We start from the raw sequence: 19,886 nt of genomic DNA, 5'->3' as shown, positions 1-19,886 counted from the left end.
CCCATTGTCACCGAAATTATCGCGATTTTTCATTTTTGCGTCCGCCATCTTGAATTTCAAAATCTGATAAGGGATGATATAAATTTTTATGTGATTCGGATTTTCTGAAAAACACGTGCCTCAGAGGGTTAAAGGAATCCTTACGAAAAAGTCTCTTCGCTCTTGCTCGGGATGTAAACAAACATTTGTTTTCTTCCCACTCGCAAACACGCTTCACCAAGCAGTTGTCAGTCGTTCTTTATGAACGGTAAAAGACTTGCAACGAGCTATCGCAAAGTTTCCACGGTACGGTAAGAGTGACCGTATCGTATTATTCTAACCGCGAAACAGCCAGGAAGCGAGTAAGTGCAACTTGCTTCAATTAAAACAAATAATTGTTCATAACTCCGACGATATTAATTTATCGACCCATACTTATCAGGACTTTTCCCCCCACTTTGCGCGTACCATCTTAGAGTCCCGAATCCTTTCATTTCAAACACCCTGTATAAAACAGACGAGAGTGCAATTTGTCTCACTCGATCGGCAACGGTGGGAAATACCAGAGACACCGCGGCGCTTTGACTTCCCTTCGAAGACGTTGATGAGCGCAAAGACGACGGACGTCTGCTCGAGTAATTTCTAGTTTCAGGTGAAACGCCAGCCGAGCGTCGCCAGGCAGAGAAGAAGCACGGACGCAGCCCGTGAAATCGCGGATCCAATGTTGCGGATCAAAAATCCGACGGCTTTTTCTCTCTCTCTCTCTCTCTCTCTCTCTCTCTCTCTCTCTCTCTCTCTCTCTGTCTCTCCTTCTCCAGCCGTGTCCCCCGTGTACCCATTAAACGAACGAGAACGCAACGTCGAAACGGAAGAAAGCGGAATCGCGCAGGGAGAGGAGAGGCGGGCGGGCGGGCGAGAGCGCGCCTCTCCGTGGCGGTTTCTAGCCGCGAGGTAGAACGCGCCTCTTCGCGAGCGGCTATCGTCGATAATTGTTACGCGCGAGGACTACGCTTACGCGATAGGCGCATCATGTTCCGCATCGTTCGTTCCAGCTGTCCTCATTTGCTCGCTTACTGGCTCATTTTCAACGTTTCCCGCATTTGCGCTTCCGCGAAGCATCGGCAAGATTTATCGGTCCGCGGACGATATTAATTGCGAGCGGGCCGGATTTTTTTTGCGCGTTTTTCGGCGCTCGCGCGCTGCGTCATCCCCCTCTCTCTCTCTCTCACTCTTCCGCCGGCGACTCGCTGATCGCTAATAAGCACACTCTAAAAAAAAAAAAGATATTTTATTTGTAAAGTGATTTTTCCCACAGTCTCATATTCTACATGAAGCCTTTTACGGATAAAGGATTCATCTTTCGATAAAATGATTAAAGTGACAAGAGTCCATCTTATTTTATTAGATATTTATTATTTTCCTCTTCTTTCTAGAGGATTCCCTCTTGTGTCAATCAATTTTCCTCTTGTATGAAGAGGAATATGTTGACTCGAATGTCGGCTTCTTTTCTTCAATAATGCTCTATCTGCAGACATGAGTGAAAAAATAACCACACGCTCATGAGCTAGAATGTTTGGGACGCCTTTTAAAAAAGGTATATATGTGTTGCTATAACACATAACGAAGATAATTTATCCATATTTGGTAATACAGTTTATAATCAAGTACAGTTTATAATCTATTGCAAGAAGTTGAACAATACATTCTTTCTTTTAACCATGTTTCGTGCAATTGTTTATGATGAACATTTTTGTAGCTATAAAGTCCATGACAAAACTGGTTGGAAATTTATTTGTTATGATGATCTTATTTCAATCGTGCCTACTTATTGTAGAATAGGAGTCAGAAGTACATCTATATATATGTTACTTTTCGCTATACATTATAATAACTTTTTTCAAATTAACTAGTATAACCAGTAAAAGTAAATAATAATTCTCTTAAGAAAAGATTAAATAATCTGTGTGTAAGAGGAAATTTATATTAAAATTAATAAGATTTGCATTATACATACAATATATAATCCCTCTAACTTTAAGAATAATGTGTTTATAATATTTTCCTCTTAATTTTAGAGAAATTCTTTTGAGGCCATATATAAGAATAAAATTCTCTGTAATTTAGATGATTCCGCTTGTTCTGCTGAACCCATACAGCACAAAAAGTTGCAGCAACGTTGTTGCAACGTTGCAACAATATTGCAATGTCGCTGCAATTTTTGCGCTGTATGGGAAATTATTTTTATTTGGGTGCACAAGTCCTCGAGATTCGACTTCGTCGCGACCTCGCGAGCGGAGAAAAAGGTCTACTCCGATTAGCCGCAAGAAGAGCGACGGAAGAACGAAAACGAGTGTAGAAAGTGTGGCTTTGAGAAACAACAGATCGAAAGTCTGCCGCTGTCAGCATCGGTACACTTATCAATGTAATAGCGGGTTATCCGATTCGATTAGCATCCTTTTTTCCAGCCGGATGTGTTAAGTAACCAACTTGTGCCGGTTGACGCGCCGACGTGATTAATTTCGATCACTCGGAATTGAAGCGACTTGCGAAAACGAGTGCGTAAAGTCCAGTAAAAAAAAAAAAAAAAAAAAAAGTAAAACGCGAAATGCGCGTTCGCCGTACTGCAACATTACCGAGAGCGACTTATTTCCAAGAGTTACCGCGATAGAGAGAGAGAGAGAGAGAGAGAGAGAGAGTATCTCGCTGAGCAACGAGGACAACGAGACAACAAGATTGGCGTATACACATCGTTCTGCAAAACAAAAACACTGCGATGTTAAGAGTCCCGCCGTGCGGTTCGAACGATATTTCGCGGGCATCTTGAATCACTCTCGTAGACGCATTTTGAATGAGTCGAAAAGGACTTACAGGCTTAAACACCTCCAAGCTTCGAAACGAGCGCGAAAATACGCCCCGGCCGCGCCGCGAAGACGCGCGCGAGAGATGCGAGACGGAGACGGAGACGCGTTCGACGAGCTAAAGCAGGTCGGTCGGAAATAAGCACAAAGCCTGCTGTCAGCTGCCAAAAGATTTAATCTTCCGTGGATCGCATTGTGCGGCCCTGCCTAACTTCTGAAGATTCAAGAGTAGCGCGGAAATTGACCGGTGACGATTCCTTGCCGCGAGCAATCGAGAAACGCGTGAGAATGGAAAGAGATCGAGATCGCGCCAGAGAGAGAGAGAGAGAGAGAGAGAGAGAGAGAGAGAAAGAGAGAGAAAGTGAGCGACACCGAAAGGCGACATTTAAAAACGCGGCGACTTAAATATTTGTCAAATCTGTCCGCGAGATCCCTGCTGCATTCCCGTTTTTAGTAGCGTTATCATCATCATCATCATCGTCATCAACATCATCATTATTATTATCCACATATTAGGCATTTAGTGTAACTATTGAATACGCAAACTATTTATACTTATATTTACATTTGTTATCTTTCTCTGTCCTTTGTATTTTATTTTTTCCTTCACATCAAAACGTTTTCTTTTTCTTTTTGGTCCTTTGTAATGGCAGTGTTATTAATATAATAAAACTACATGCAGCGCATTGTACCAAAAGAAAGGTCTTCCTAAAACCTACGATAAATAAATAAGTAAATAAGTAAATATTTCATCTCGCGAAATTTCCTCGAGAAGAGTTACGTGCGAAAGCTCTCTCCCCTCGCCTTCCAGCCTCGCGTCTGGCATTCGCGAATGAAAATATTTCCCAAGAAAGTGTACGATCCCCCCTCCCCCCGTGACATTTGCCCTGCGAAAACATGCAAGCGCGCACGCGTTCGTTTACGTTCATCGCGCGTGTAATATTCTCAAAGACATCCCAAAGACACCGTCTCGTTAAGGTAATGAGATATCGCGGCGCTGGGAAAAATCAAGCGGAGATCGCTCTCGGATGATTCGTTAACGTGCTTCGAATAACTAAAACGCAGCACGGAGGACGTCGTTAAATATATCTCCTCCCAGCCGAGCGATCTGACGAATAAATCGTGCGAAAGAGGATTCGCCTCTATATCGCGGTATTTTAATAAGAATCGGCTGCTCTCGACCTCCCTCCCCCTCTCGCCCCCTCTACCGCCCCGCTCTACGCGGCGCGGTAGAAACGCGATCCTCAGATCGCGCGGTGGCAAAGCATTACGCGTTTAAATCGAGCGAGCAGTTGGCGAGGGCCCAATCGTTGATCCGATCGTCTAATGAGACTTTAATCGCCAGTAGATTAAATTTAAATTACGACCGAGCCACGCGCGCGCGCGCGCGCGAATATTCCGCGGCTTTGCCCTCCCTCTCCTTCCTGCCGGTGTATCGACGCGTCGTCGTCGGACGCGGTATTTATTTTTTTCTCAAACGAGGGTTAGGTCGCGGGTCCCGCGTAATGCATTCAATGCGCGCCGGAATGTGGTTCAATCTACCGACGACGCCGCCGCTGCGCGCTGCTACTGATTTATGCACGGTGGAGACTCTTAGCGGCAAAAGCGAGCGATGCAAAATACGAGGTTCTCAAAGCGAGTGTAGCGCGCGCGTCGCGACGCGATCCTCCGCGTCGCTCACAGCGGCGCGCATTTCTCCGGGAGCGGCAGTTTCTGTCGGAAACGTCGTCGCGGCGGCTTTTTGTCCCGCTCGCGCGGGTTGATTTGAAGTGCGCGACGAGAGAGAGGGGGAAGCGATGATTCCGTCGCCGGACGGATGATCGTCTAGATAAGATCGCGGTTTATTTCCTCCGAATGCAGAAATATGCATTGCTTCGTCTAAAGTTGAAAAGTGCGTTATCTCGACGGAGTTGTCTGAGATGACACGTCCTTGCAGATAAAACTCGCTCTTAATTCGCTGGTAGGAACTTCTTCTACACGCACGATTTTTATTCGCTGGAAACTAAAACTTGGAAGATGCGACGTCTAGCGGCCGCTGCGACAAACTTGGACATGTTCAACTTCGATGCCGCGTCTGGAATTTTAGACGCTAGCGAATAAAAACCGAGTCTAGAAGACGTTTTTATTAGTAAATTCGAGACATTGGACACTGGAAAGCAAAACGATTTCGACAGTTTTTTTTTTTTATAAATGTTAGTAACTAGTCTCTGGTTGTAAAATTTGAGAATCGCTGCTCAAGGACTTGCGCAAAAGATCGCAAGTTACTCTAATCCCAACTGTGTGTGTCTCTCTCTAACCTCAACGCATAATTCGGGTCAGAGAGACCCGCGATCTTTCGGTTTGTTTGCAGTTTGGTTAAGCAGTGATTCTTAAATTCACAACTACACGGATTACCAATGTCACTAGAAAAAAAAAGAACTGCTCAAACAACTGTTTTGCTTTCCAGTGTACGCGCTTCCCTCAATGTGAATATCACGGTTTAGAGAGCGAGCTTTCGCGGAGCTTTCGCCGTTTCCACGGCCCCGCCGCGAAACACAGAATTCGATAACCGCCATTGTAAACTTCGACGAGACCAGGCGCGATTCTCGCGGCGCGGCGCCATTGTGTTGCTCCTCCGAACTTCTAACCGCGTTTTTAACCGGCGACTGTCGCCGGGAGCTAACTGTACCTCACCGATTGGGAAACGTCCCGCTTCTTTCGCGCGCATTTTCTCAATGTCGGCCGAGCGTAGCTCTCTCGGCTTGCCGTAAATCGTCCTTCTGCGACGGCGGAGTCGGAGGAAAATGGAAATGGAGACGCGATCACGAGCGATGATTTGACGTCACGTCGCGAAAGATCGCTCGCCGACTCCGTCCCGGGCTCAGCATCAGTCGCGGAAACGCGGCGCGAGCTGAGATGTGTGGACGTCGCTTTAGGAGACGACGGTCGCGGCTAATAAAACGGGCGAGACGCGCTCACAGCTGTCGTTCGGTTCTCTCGTTACATCCCCGAAGTCCTCGGATTCCTGCGCGCGTAATAGCGGACGACAGGCCGATGACTATAATTATCGTATCTACGCGTAACAGGTGTCGCGCACCTAGCCGCTACGCTTTTATCAGCGCGAAACACCGCGAGAAAACGAGCCAGTAATCGTCGCTCGTGCGCGCGGAATAAGGAGCGGCGGCTCCGCCGGATAATCGCCCGCTCGAAATTTACGTCCACGTCCGCGCGTCCGCGAGAACACCGTCGTCGAGTCAACCTTCTCTTTCTCTCTCTCCCCCTCAATCGCGACTAGCGACGGGCGATTTTCATCGATTAATCGAAAGAACCGACAGATTGTTTTCGATCAATCCATGTTTTCAGATGATTTTATTTTTACTCCTATTGATCGATGTCTGATGATTTTTCCTCTCGACATCGGCAGCCAATTTTTATTTCTTTTTTTTAAATAGAGGGCTTTTGCAATATCGTCTTTCAGATAAACGAAATTCAGATAAATATTAAGTTCGGATCTGTAATAGGTAGTAGTAATAGGTAGTAAGCTTTCAGTCTTAAGAAATTGGCCAACCACAGAGTCAATTACTCTTATAAAAGTAGGTTAGGATTAGTTAATTTCTTAGGGTTTAAAGTTTACTACATCTATCGTATAGTCATGGACAATAGGGTTGTCCCACTTTTATTGATAAGTTTCGGAACGTTGCCGAATGGCCCAATGAGAGCACTTATCTTCTCAAAGTTGCTTCTCTTATCATATGGAAAAATACATCAAACGAGATGCCTCGCACACTGAAGCGATTAGCGACGAACAATAAGCGATTTCAGCCAACGAGAGTTCTGTTTTAAAGAAGAAATGAGAGCTCTTTCTTCTTAAGACAGAACTCTCATTAGATATTGCTCACAGCACGTCGCTAGTCGCGCCCAGTGTGCAAGATCCTTTAGGAGGATTTCTAGTAATACCGAGAATACTGCGGACGTCATTCCATCCTTGTTTAACATTCAGTGAAAAATAAGGATTGAATAATCAGCCGGTTGCATCTGTTGCTAATTTAAGAACGCATTCAACATGTAAGCAAGGAGAGCATCCGAGTGATGTTTCCGAACGCACCTCTAGCAATATTTAATCTGATGCTAACCAATTTAAATGTGTTTACTTTGCAAATTTAATCGATTAGTCGGTAAATCGATTTTTTTTCTTCTTGAAAAGGGGAAGATTTTTTTTTTAGAAAACAATCGATGTCATTTCAAATTTTTTTTTATTAATTAATTTTTATTAATGTTTTAAACATCGATTATATTTATATATAAATATAATATTATATTATATTTAAATATTCGAAACATCGATATTTTAAGGATCGATGTATTTCCGAACATCGCCGATCCCAAGTCGCGACTTTTGGCGCGAAATCGATCTCGACGGAGATCCTTCTCCGAGCGACTCAGATTAGCTTACACACGATGTGAGGAATCGACGTCGGCGACGAGTGAAATGGCGGTTTACGGTACAAAATTCTAACATCACACTCACAGTCGTGAGATTCTGCAGATCGCATCGCGCGATTTCATTAAATGCCGTGGCTCCGCGTAAATTATGGCCGATACTTTCGTTATCCTACAAAAATGCGACTTCTGTGCGGACAGGAGGGCAAAGGTCCGACACACACGTTCGCCGAAACACGCTCGTCGGGTCATCTCTTCGGCATCTCTTTCGGTCCTCTTTGTCATCGCCGAGTATTAGCATATTAGCATAACACGAATACGCAGTGGAAGAAGAGAAAAAGAACGCGCCGTAAATATCCTCTGCGAGGCGGGTTCCCGAAAAGTTCAAAAGTTACATCGAGCTGTTCGGCGCCCGGTATCCCCCTCTCCCCCCCCTCCGACTAGCATTTTTTCTAGGCGAGGAGCAAAGATCCTACATAGAGCTTCGCGTGACAATTGAGAAGCCGTATCTCGCGAGAGAAATGTCACGTTCGCGTAGCACGAATGTAACTTCTGAATAACGCCGGCCTGATGGTCACCTCTCGACGTATGTAATGCGCGTATTAAGCCCGATGCACAGTCCGACGTGAACAAAGGATTTACGGTCGTGCCTATAACTGTACACGTTGATCTGTCGAGCGAAGCTTTGTGATGAGGGAAAAAGAAACGGAGGAGAAAAAGTCGAAACGGAGTTGTATCGATATGAAGGAAACTCGAGTTAAAAAAAAAAAAAAAAGAGAAAGAACATGGTGGACGCGATATTTACTTATCGCCATAGACGAATAATAACTAGACCGCGCATTCACCCGAAAAGTCGTCAAATATTAGAAAGAGAGAGAGAGAGAGAGAGAGAGAGCACATTTTGGAGTATCATTCTGTCTTCGTTTGATAATGTTTGGAGTGGGGATTATTTGTATCGTTCCACTCCCCTCTACCTTCCTTTTTCGTCCTCCACCAAGGGCTTCTTCATCCTACCACGCGTCTTTAGAAAAAGATAGAATGGTACCCGTACAGCAACCATCTCTTTCTAATTTCTGACGCGTACCAGCAAAGGGAGAGACGTTGAGAGAGACCGCGCGATCTAGATATTACAAGTCTATGCTTATCGCGACGCACATTTCTCCGCGCGCGAGATAAAATTCCACTTGTCCGACTGACTTTTCATCGTCTGGGAACGAAAATTCGGCCGTGGAAGACCTTCCTGTAGATTTGCGTGCAGTCAACTGCTCACACAGCTCAGCGGAGAGCTCGCAACGCATTCAGAGTAGGGATGCAACGATTTCTTAAAATACCGATAACGATATTATCGTCATTCAGAACCATCGATAACGATAATATCGATAATTTTGAAAAATATCGATACTTATATAAAAAAATGTTTACGTATAGGGCATACGCATATAAAGGGTATGCACGAAAAATTTGTAAAGATCTTTCAAAAATTTTTATCTTCATATAATTTATTGTCGTATTCTTATTAGAAAATATATAATGAACCGCAGTCATTTGCCGGAGATCACCGCATACATGGAGCAGGAGATCTATTACGGTCATCAACGATTGAGGTGGAAATGATAAAAGTGAGCGAATTTACTAGATATCGAGCAATTACATAATATATATTCTAGTGAATTCACTCACTTTTGTTATTTTCATGTCGGTTGTAGAACCGTAATAGGTCCCCCCCCCCAGAGCTGTAACTGAAAAATACGAAAATCAGTAAAATTCATATCGATATCTCGATTTTATCGGAGACAAAAAGATATCGATAAATATTCGATATTTGTTTCTCGACATATCGATATATTATCGATTTATCGTTGCATCCCTAATCCAGAGGAATGTTCTCACGAGTGATAACAGGAATATCGTTTCTAGTCATCGAACTGTCGTCAAAGTTCGTCGTCGCGCGAACCGAGACCGTCTCTCTCTCTCTTTCTCTCTCTCTCTCTCTCTCTCTCTCTCTCTCTCTCTTCGCGCACAGAGTTTAGACTCATCGCAGGCACCCAGATGTCGCCGCGAGTTTTATCCTCACTCCCCCGCTCAACTCTGTAATCTTTGTCACCAGTCCCCCCTCCTCGTTATGAGCACACCTAAGGGGCCGAGTTCTCATGCCGCGGAAGGATCGCGGAAAGGTGGAGAAAATGCTAGGGAAGATGGAAGGACCGCGTGCGAACCGCGGTTTCATTTCAGCTCATTGAGAGTTTTCTCGCAGGAGAGTGAATAGCCGGCGGTGTGAGAAGGAGGCCATTTTCACAAAAACGAGGGGAAAGCTCGCCTCGCTGTGAGGCAACGCCGCGCGCCGTGCTCGCTTCGCCGCCGACGATTCCCAAGCTTATCTCGGCTTATTGTGTGCTCAGGACGCGCGCCTCCAAAATAACTCTCTCGCGCGCGACATCGTGCGAAGTATCCTAATTGTGGTGTTCGTCCGCCCGGTCGCAGGAGCGGAGGCAACCTTCAAAAGCCGTTAGCGCGCTGCGACGAGTAATCGTACATAATCTCAACGAGCGAGCGAGCGAGTGAACGGACGAACGGACGGGCGGACGTCGTGCGAAGGCTTGACCTCTGTTTGATGCGATTTCGCTCTTTCGTCCTGCCGAGATCTATAATTTATCATTGTGATGATTAGGCTCGCATGAGGCCGCGCGGTGGAAACCCGCGGTGTAATCATACGTTGGAGGCGCCGTAAGAAAGAGCGAAATTCTGTAAATCACGCGTTTGAGCGAGCATAATCTCTCTCGAGACTCCTCGACGCTCTGCGGCGTCCGAGGACGTTGCAATAATTCACGGCACTGCCAATTAGTCATGTATATCCACTCTCTCGTCGCACGACCACAATGAATACCCCGGCGCGAGCGAGATAACGTTAACGTTTGCTTTGTTACCTGCGTTATTACTCCCCGCCAGTTTCGACAGCCGGAATTTATCTCTCGTCATTTACTCGCTCACTCGTTCTCTCTTTCTCTCTCTTTCTTTCTGCGGTTGTCGCGACTATCGCTTTAGCGAAACTGCCGAAAACCTTTTTATCGCACGGCGCCGGCGGCTAAACTCCGTTTAGTAGAGGTCAATCGAGTAGACCGTCAATGCAATTATCTCATAAAGTCCCAATGAGACGACGGACATCTCTCTTATTGCACGGCACAGATGAGAATTATGAATACGAATTAGCGCGTTTAAGTGATAGCGCGATACTGTGTGTCGTGATACTTTTTTTTTTCGGGTTGACAAACCTAAAAGCAGATGCGACCGACGAAATTATAGCTCGAGTTGGATAATTTAGTGCGCATTTGAGCAATACACTCGAATTATTTAACCTTGAAAGCAGTAGAGTGCTTTTTGTTATTTATAGACCAAGTTATAGAACGAGTGAATTTTTACCTGTAATTTTTTTTGTTTTTTTGAGTGTGTATAAATATTTGGTAAGAATTTGGCAGAAATCTGTAAAATAGTTTTAAATCATGTACGATTTTTTAAAAGAAAAATAAAGGAAAGATAGCCTTTCACTGTAAAAAGACTGCCTTTCATTTGAGCTATCTAGTGGGAACAATTAAAAAATATCATCGGATTTTCATCCATAATTTTTTAATTATTATTTTTTTTGAGAGTATATGAACTATAAATATATTTGATAAAAATTTGCAGCAGTGTGTAAAAGTTTTAAATCATATACAATTTTTTCAAGAAAATATAATAACTTCACAAATACAGTAGAAAAAATCTTTCTCGAGCTGCTATTTAGTAGCAGTTAAAAAATATCATCGGATGAATTTTCACCCATAATTTTCTTTTTACATGAACTATAAATATTTGGTAAAATTTTGCAGCAAGGTGTAAAACAGTTTTCAATTATATATAATTTTTTAAAGGGAAAATAACCTTTCATTGAATAAAAAATCCGAACTGCCATCTAGTGGCAATAGATAAAAAATATCATCGGGTGCATTTTCACCCATCCTACTACGTTTAAGGATTAAATTACTTAAATCATCGGTCGCACACTCGAAACTTTTGTATTGTCTCGAAGGGAAGCTCAATTATGCCATTAAAAATTTTTCCACTCGATTTCATATCATCTTTCGTTCTCCGTTTCTCAGCAGTACGCTTTCAGCGAACGCAACATCGAAAGAGTTCTTGAGGAAAGAGCCTCCTCCAAGATCGCGAAGAAATTCTGCCGTAGATCGCGAGATGCGGCTTCTGTGTACGTGTGTGTGTCTTCTTCTCTCCCCTTTCCGCCACTCGTAATTACCCAAGAATTAAAACAATACTCGCGGACGCGCGGCATGGAAATTCGCTCGGCGACCACCGCGACGCGCCAGAGAAAGTCAGTCGCGGCGATGCGACTTGCTTTTTCATTATCTCCCGCGGTATGTCGCGCTGTCGCGAAGACAGCTCGAATCGCCGGTGACAAGAAAGTAGCGGATCCAGCGAGCAGCGCGCGTCTCCGCTTGCAACATGGTCCGCGCAAGTGCGCACGCACTTCGGCGGTGAACCGGTTTTCTAAACTGGAAGAAAATGTCGAATGCAAATGCGTTTATTAATTAAGGCGGCGCGGTAATTTAATATGTCCCGCCGCCCCCTGAACGATCGATTAATCAGTGCCCTCGGACCATCTATAGTTAGATATTCGGTAATCTCCGTAGACGCTTTTTTCCCGCGAGAAGCCGCTGCTCTTATCAATTTTTAACCCTTCGTTGCACGTTTTTTTCTAATGAATATAATTTTATGAAACTTGTTACTCGGGGGTTTGTAGGGTCGCTGAATACAAATCTGGTGGAAAAAATACGAAATTCAAAGGGGCCGGGGGCCCAATATGGCGGACGACATTTTCGAAATCAGCTGAATTCGCTTGAGATTTGTTATTTAAGGGTTTTCGAGGTTGCTAATTACAAATTTGTTATCGAAAATTCGCGATACCGTTATGACGGGTATATACGGCAAAGTTCGGTTGATAACCGGTCAGTTCGCCCGGTTCTCAAAAGCGCAGTCAACTTGTTTCATTTCTATAATTATGTTCGCCATATGAGATCCGTCATTTGGAATTTTGTATTTTTCACACCGGATTCGTATCCAGCGACTTCAAAAACCCCCAAGTAACAAGTTTCAAGCAAATTCGGCTGATTTCGGAAATTCCGTCCGCCATCTTTAATTTTGTGTTTCTCACACCGAATTTGTATTCAGCGAGCTCAAAAACCCTCAGATAATGATTTTCAAGTATATGTTGTTACTTAAAATTTCATGCAAACGACTTTACTCTCTAAAAACGAGTTTTATGTTCAGTATATGCTTAGTTGATAACAAATTGCTTATTCGAAATGATCTCTAAAAGTTGACGTATTAATTAGAGGAACAGTAGTCCAACAATACCAAATACGCTAAAGAAATATGTGAAAAATTTAACTTATTGCAGGAACCAGCTTGGAGATGATAGGTGGCACTCTGCGAGGACCGCTATGTAGCAAAGGATTAATCGCCGAGGCAGGACAAGGCCCCGCTTTCGTTTGACCGACGAATGAAGAAACCCTTTGCGAAGTTTCGGCTCGATCCGACGACGCGTTGTTGTTTTTGCATCGCGTAATTTACTCCTCGATGCGAACGCGGATTCTACTCGCCGCCGGAGAACTAATTGCTGACCGCATCGAGTCCATTAACATCTTCGCCGTCCGGGAAACCGACAAGTCACTCCGGACTGACTGTCATCCGAACTGACGTAGTGCTCTTCCTCTCTCTCTCTCTCTCTCTTTCTGGATAATGTTCTCCCCGCGGAATATTTCGCGGACGTCTCTTTACGGTCATTCTCGTGCATCGACCTCCCGCGGTCTACTTCAACAATGTTAGGTAAAGATATTAAGTTCTCGGGGATAACCGACGCCGAAGAAAGTACAATGGTCGTGAAAGCGCGACAGCCGACTACTTCCCTCCGTGACTATCAAAGCGGACAAACGACCGGCCCAAGCAAATCATCGATTTCTACCGGCGGCTGTCCTTCCTCTCCTCCACGTCCTCCACTAACCAGCGCTCGCGCGCGTTACGTTCGTCGGAGAGGTTTCCGGTATCGGGACGTTATAAAGAACGGGAAGCGACGCGTTTCCTCCATCTGCGCGTTCCGCATTATGTAGAGCAAATCACGTCGATTACTCGGCGCTCGTTAAAAACGAGTCGTTCGTTTTTTCCCCACCAGGCAGATTCTCCAAGCAGAGGCTGCTGCCGCGAGAAGAGTCGCAGACGCAGTTTCTTCGCCGTCGAATGCGTCGACCGGCAGGAAATTCAATACGACACATAAAAATGTGCACACGACGTAATCGATTCTCCATTAGAGAGAAAGGGAGAGAGAGAGAGAGAGCAGTCAGTCGTCCGCGCGATGTTAGGTTAGGTGTAATACACTCGATTGAGATGTCGTGATAGAACCGAACGTTCAACTCTAAATAACTAGCTGTTTGTGAGCCACGTTATTACTGAACATTCGCGGAAATGACGACGTCGATGAAAAACTCGGATTGAACTTCTTTAATTTGACAAAAATATTTTATCTTGAGGATAAATTGAATTTTTTTTAAGATCTGTGAGAGCAATAAGACTAATCGGAAGCAGGAAAGATAAAATAAAATTTATCTTTTAATTTTTATGCCAAAAATTTATATTTTAGATATAAAATATTTATGTTTGTCAGCGATAAAAACCATTTAGATGTTAAATATTTATTTAAATATATATATTTATGGAGTTTGTATTTTAATTTATAATAATCTTATTTGAAGTTACGCTTCCTATTTGAATTGATTGATTGAAACATTTGGAACACCCAAAAAAGGTATTCCATTTGTAAAGTGATTTTTCCCATAGTCTCATATTTCAAGCGAAGCCTTTCACAGAAGAAGGATTTCTCTTTCGATAAAACGATTGAGGTGAACCATTCATCTGAAACTTATTGAATATTATTCTAACTATTTTCCTCTCATTTCAAGAGGATTCCTCCTTATATCGATTAATTTTCCTCTTATATAATCCCTCTAACTTTAAGAACAATGTGTTTATAATATTTTCCTCTTAACCTTAGAGAGAAATTCTCATGAAGTCATGTGTGAGAATAAAATCCTCGAAAATTTTGATGATTCCGCTTGGTCTGAAATTACTTTTCATTGGGTGAACAAATGTCGCGATCATCATGTTTACGAAAGGTTAGTTAGCCAGGGTTAAGACGTCGAAGTCGAAGCAACGACTCTCGCGAAAACCTGAGCGACACGCGGTTGTGAGAGAGAGAGAAAGACCCCGTCCGTCCGTCTCCGACGTGTTCGCGCGCGTGTTCCTCGACGTGAAAGTCTCCGATGCATATCTACCGAGTGTGTTGGAGCGAAGCTCTAAATTCTAACGTTAAATCGCGAGGAAGCGCTATTTGCATCGGGACGCGGATGGCACAGCCGGCTTTCTAAATTTGTATCGAACGCTAAAGCGTCACTTTCACCGACTGATCGATAAGCTACGTGCCGTTGGACAGCCGCGGGAAGGACGGCGGCTCGCAAAATCGCCCCGCGAATTCCAACGGACGAGGGGAGTAGGGGCCGAGGAGGAGGGCTGGAATTAGCGATGCTCATGTCACAACAATCCGGCGACTGTCGCAACAGCGCCAATTCTTCTCGGGTCCCCGCCGAGTCTCGGGCGGGAAAATACCGCGCGATCGCACGACCGTTTTGCCCGAGTCGAGTATCCACGACTTTGGCGCTTTGACGGCCGTTTCTCGCCGCAACAATGGCAAAAAAAAAAAAAAAAAAACAAAAAGACGCTGATACTCGAGAAGCACCTCGGCGCGGTGTTCTCGATGAGAACGACAAGAGAGCGCGAATCACGCATCCGGGCGGTCCGCGCGAGCTCCGACGCTCTCCGGATGACGAGGTGATAATCCTCGCGCTCCTTAAATTCCGACGCGCGACGCTCGCGAGTCGACACGTGTTTTTCTTTTTAATCAAGCCGTCAAGCGGGAGCCCAAAAGAGACATCTCCCTCTTATCTCGTCGGCCGGGAAAACAGATTGAATAAATCAGACGGTCTCGTTAGAGACCGTCTCGGCGAGATCTCTCGCGCTGATAACGCGTTATCTGTGTGTGCGTGTGTATATGTGTGTATGCGTGTAACACAAATCCGCGTTATTATTCCGAAAGAGACACGTGCGTGAGGGGCCGTGCGTGACGAGCGGGCGATCTCGCGCGCGTGCTTGCCTCGCTCCGTTATAAATCGGCTGCGATTTAACGGAGCCTATTATGTAACCCGGCGAGGTAACACGCGAAACGCAGAGGACGACGACGACGGCGGCGGCGCGCTAATGGAGACGCGCGCGTTTCCGCGCGCGCGAGACGGAGAGCGAGCGGATCGTTAATTATCAGCTGCTACGCAGCACCAGCCGCCTATCGATCTCCGATGACCCGGCCGACCGACGGCCGCGAGTCGTCGACGACAAAGGGGCATTTGCACCAGCGGAGCCGCATCGGCGCATCCGCGGCGACGACGGCGACGGCGACGGCGACGACGATAACGACGACGACTCTTCTGCCCGCGTCGACGCTTGCGAGATCTGTCCGAGCGAGCTTCTGTTGTCGCTAATAATCCGGAGATAAAGGGAGGAAGGTTACAAATCGGTCAGTCACTCTCAGTTGACTCCCGGAGGCCGCTCTGGTGCGATTCGGTGCGGATCGCCGCGATTAGAAGCGACTCCTCCGTCGGCACCGGGGATGCCACTCGATCGTGTCTGCTTCAAATCGGATTTGCGCGCAGCAAGCAAGTCGGACAGCGAGAGCGAGGAAACGGCCGAGAGCGCGCAGAGTGCACTCGTGAGATCGCCACGGAATTGGAATTGTCGGGCTCCCCCTGCCCCCCTCCCCCCGCTGCTTCTCGAATCGGCGATTCTCCGGCGCGGCGGTCCGCTTGTCGTCGAGCGACTTGTCAAGCAGAGTGCACCTGGTGCACGACGCACGTTGGAGTGAGACAAAGTACAACTCTGATCGGGGAAGTCTCTCGAACACACGAGACTGACCCCTCTCTCTCTCTCCGTCGACTTTGAATCCTTCGACAATCCTCTTTGAGTAATCGGCTGAAATGAGATGGCGTCTTGCGACGCCTCGCACCGCTATCGGCCGTCGCGCGATCAGCCAGCTCGCTAAATCTACCTATGCCCTCTCTCTCTCTCTCTCTCTCTCTCTCTCTCTCGAAAATAACGGTCAGCGAGCGGCTATTGGTCGAAGACGAATCGCACGTTCGCTCACACAAACAATACACAGGATCCGTAGAGGCCTTTGAGAAATGTCTCTAACGAGCATTCCATAGATTACGACGTCTCTTACACTTTTGTCGGCCGAGCGCGGCCCGTTACCGCGACGACGACGACGACGAGAGACCACCCTCGTCACAATAGCCGCGCGTTACATTGTCAGGCTGGCAGGATCGCGCGTAGCTTCTCACGGAGGAGGCCGAGAGCGACGGGTACACGCGACTGTACTGTACGGGATCCGCCGCGAAGCATCGAATTAAAAGTGGATTTGGGTCACGGAGACGAAGACGGAGACGCGGAGAGCAGCGCTAACAATAAGTCGAATTACGTAGCGCGCGTTACGATCTCTTTCCGGAGCGTTCGTCCGCTTCCTTCTTAGCTAGCTAGCTAGCTAGTTCGCTCGCTCGCTACGCTGCGAGTCCGCAGCGTGAGACGTGAGAGTGACTTACTTGCGAGATATGTTATCCTGCGTCGAGTAATATCCACACAAGGCAGGGGCACCGGGAGAGAATCCGAGAGACGAAAATGCGGCGAGCGCAGGAGAGAGACGGCAGCTGTATGGCGGCTCACGGCGGCGCGGCGGGCCCGGTCTCGTGCGCTTGTCAAACCAACTTATCGATCGCACTGAATCGCCGTACGCGCACGGCCGCTCGCACGATCTCTCGCCGCCACTCGAAGAAGATCACTACTACTACTACTGCCGAGAGCGCGGCGCGCGCCGGCCGTTGTTGGCTTCGGAATCCGAGGCGCGAGGATCAGAAGCGCTCCGTGACGAGGCTAGGCCAGAGGCGAAGAGGGAGAGAGAGGGACGCGCGCGCGCGCGCGGCGAGAACGAACGACGCGAAAGAACCGAACGAGCCGGTTTACCGTGAGGGACTGACTGGGCGGGTTGTTTGGTCCGCGGCAGCGAGATCGGTCGTTTACGGCGCGGCTCGGCGAGACTCGAGTCTCGTCGGGGGACCTCGCGGCTCACGCCGCGGAGAGCGTACGGCGCTCGGCCCGCCTCGGCCGTCTTCGGGCCGGCTCGGCCGCATGAACAACCTCAACGAACTTTTGTACGGGTCGAGGCCGCGAACGAGGTTTCCCGTGGCTTCCCGTTCTTACAGGCCGTTACACAGCCACCTTTCGATCTATCTCGTTGACTCCGCCGACGATTCGTCACTTTCTGCTGCTCGCTAAATGAAGCTGTAGACGAGCGCGGACGGCGAGGCGAGTCATTATCCGCCTCGTGAGAGACGGCAAGAGGAAGCGCCTCGCGACGGGAGCGCCTTCTTCGCGCGCGCGAGGGAGCCTTTGTTGAAGGCCGGCGAGCGCACGGTAGCCGCATCGTGAAAATGTACGCGGTAAGGTATGTCTTGATTTATGTATACAATGTATTACGCGAAAGCGGAACGGCCGAACGCGCGCGCCGCGCCCGGGAATGCAATCTCCGCGTCGCGCTCGAGTTCGATGCGAGATCCGAGTCGCTTGACAAATGCACGTCCATCTTTCTTTGTCGCGACGCGACGGCGTGAAGCCGTTGCAGAGGCGCGAAACAGGCGTGCGTAGTCGCTATCGTCTGTGTTCCGTAACTTTTAACGAGATTGTCGTTGTCGTTACATCGCTGTTGCCATCGCGGGTACAAGATACGGTAGGAACGAGGCGTAACAATCACGATGTACGCGGTGCCGTAGACAAACCGCCGAGCGATCAAAGTGGCCGCCATTTTTTACAAAAGTCGCTGCAATTTGCACAGCGCCGCGCGAACGAGGAGACACGAGAGTCAACATTTTTGCGCCATTTCGATCGCTTCGGCGGCAAGGGACCGCGTTGATTCTTGCATAAAATGTTGTAAGATTGTCGCCCACCGGCTCTCTTCCGGCCGAGAGGTTAACTTTGCGCGCGACAATTGAGAAAGATGTATTTCCGCGGACACGCGGAGAATAGGGATGGGCGATTTTCATCGATTAATCGAAAGAACTGATAGTTTGTTTTCAATTAACCGATGACCTTTTTTTTTAACATCAGCAGCCGATTTTTATTTTTTTTTTTAATAAAGGAGTTTTGTAATATCGTCTTTCAGATACGGTAAACGAAATTTATGAACGTTAAATCCGAATCTACAATAGATATAGTAAAGTTTTAAGTCTTAAGATTAATTGTCCAACTACGATCAATTATTCTTGTAAAAGTAGGTTGGGATTGGCTAATTTCTTAAGGTTTACTACATCTATTGTACACTCATGGACAATAGGGTTGTCCGGCTTTTATTGATAAGTTTCGGAACGTTGCCCAATAACGAATGGCCCAATATAAGAGCGCTTATTTTCCTAAAGTTAGTTCTCTTATCATATGGAAAATGTATCAAATGAGATGCCGAATTAAAGGCCTCGCACATCACTGACGCGATTAGCGACGAACAATAAGCGATATCTAATGAAAGTTCTGTTTTAACGAAAAAACAAAAGCTCTTTCTCCATGAAACTGAACTCTCATTAGATATCGCTCATAGCACGTCGCGTCCAGCGTGCAAGATCCTTTAGGAGGATTTCTACTAACACTGAGAATACTGCGGGCGTCATTCCATCCTTGTTTAACATTCAGTATAAAATAAGGACTGAATAACGCCGGTTACATCCGTCGCGAATTTAAGAACGCATCCAACATGTAAGCAAGGAGAGCATCCGAGTGATGTTTCCGAACGCACCCCTAGCAGTATTTAATCTGCTGCTGATTTAAATGTTTACTTTGCAAATTTAATCGATTAATCGGTAAACCGATTCTTTTTTAGAAAATAATCGATATCGCTTCAATCTTTTTTTATTAATCAATATTTTAAACATCGATTTCCGATGAGTCGCCCATCCTTACTGCAGAAGCATCTGCGTACGGTCGTAGAAGATAAAAAATTTCTCACGAGGAGCGATATGTGGCGCTCGCGAGAATTGCGCGAGGTCGGCATTGCCGAACTGTTATTCGCGTGCCGGGCTGTACGCGGCCGTAGGAGCGGGTTCGCGCTTTAAATTATGGACCAGGAAGATGGTTGCCGCGTTCTCCCCCGCTCCTTCCCCCTCCCCCCCGCCCGTTTCTTCTCCTCGCACCATCTGGATCCTTTGTTTCAGATCTCGCCTCTCGTCCTTCCCTAGACGTACGGCGACACGTGTGTCTCTCCCTTCCAGACTGGGAATGAGGAACGTCGAGAGCAAGACTCGTTTCGCCGCGCTTTCGATGTGTGGAAAACGCGGCTGTGCGTAGAATCGAAAAAACTCCGCCGGAGAGGCCGAAGCACACGTGCTGTGTGCTTTGTCACAATAGAAAATGTCCCGCCATCCTGCGAGTACGCGCGCCAAGGTAACA

General features: G+C 46.8%; 1 protein-coding gene across 8 annotated transcripts in view; it reads right to left on the bottom strand.

The window, feature by feature from the left end:
* Positions 1–17,445, bottom strand: part of smash (smallish) — an 88,546-nt gene extending 71,101 nt beyond the window's left edge. For all 8 annotated transcript variants that reach the window (XM_011156604.3, XM_025300740.1, XM_025300741.1 and 5 more), the window contains exon 1: positions 17,000–17,445. The gene's annotated coding sequence lies outside the window, so the exon portion shown is untranslated. The remainder of the gene's footprint in view (positions 1–16,999) is intronic.
* Positions 17,446–19,886: the final 2,441 nt, after the last annotated feature.

Source organism: Harpegnathos saltator, unplaced genomic scaffold, assembly GCF_003227715.2.
Source record: "Harpegnathos saltator strain DR-91 unplaced genomic scaffold, Hsal_v8.6 scaffold381, whole genome shotgun sequence".
Lineage (NCBI taxonomy): Eukaryota > Metazoa > Arthropoda > Insecta > Hymenoptera > Formicidae > Harpegnathos > Harpegnathos saltator.
Note: the sequence above shows the minus strand (reverse complement) of the source record. Positions and strands in the feature narration are given on the sequence as shown.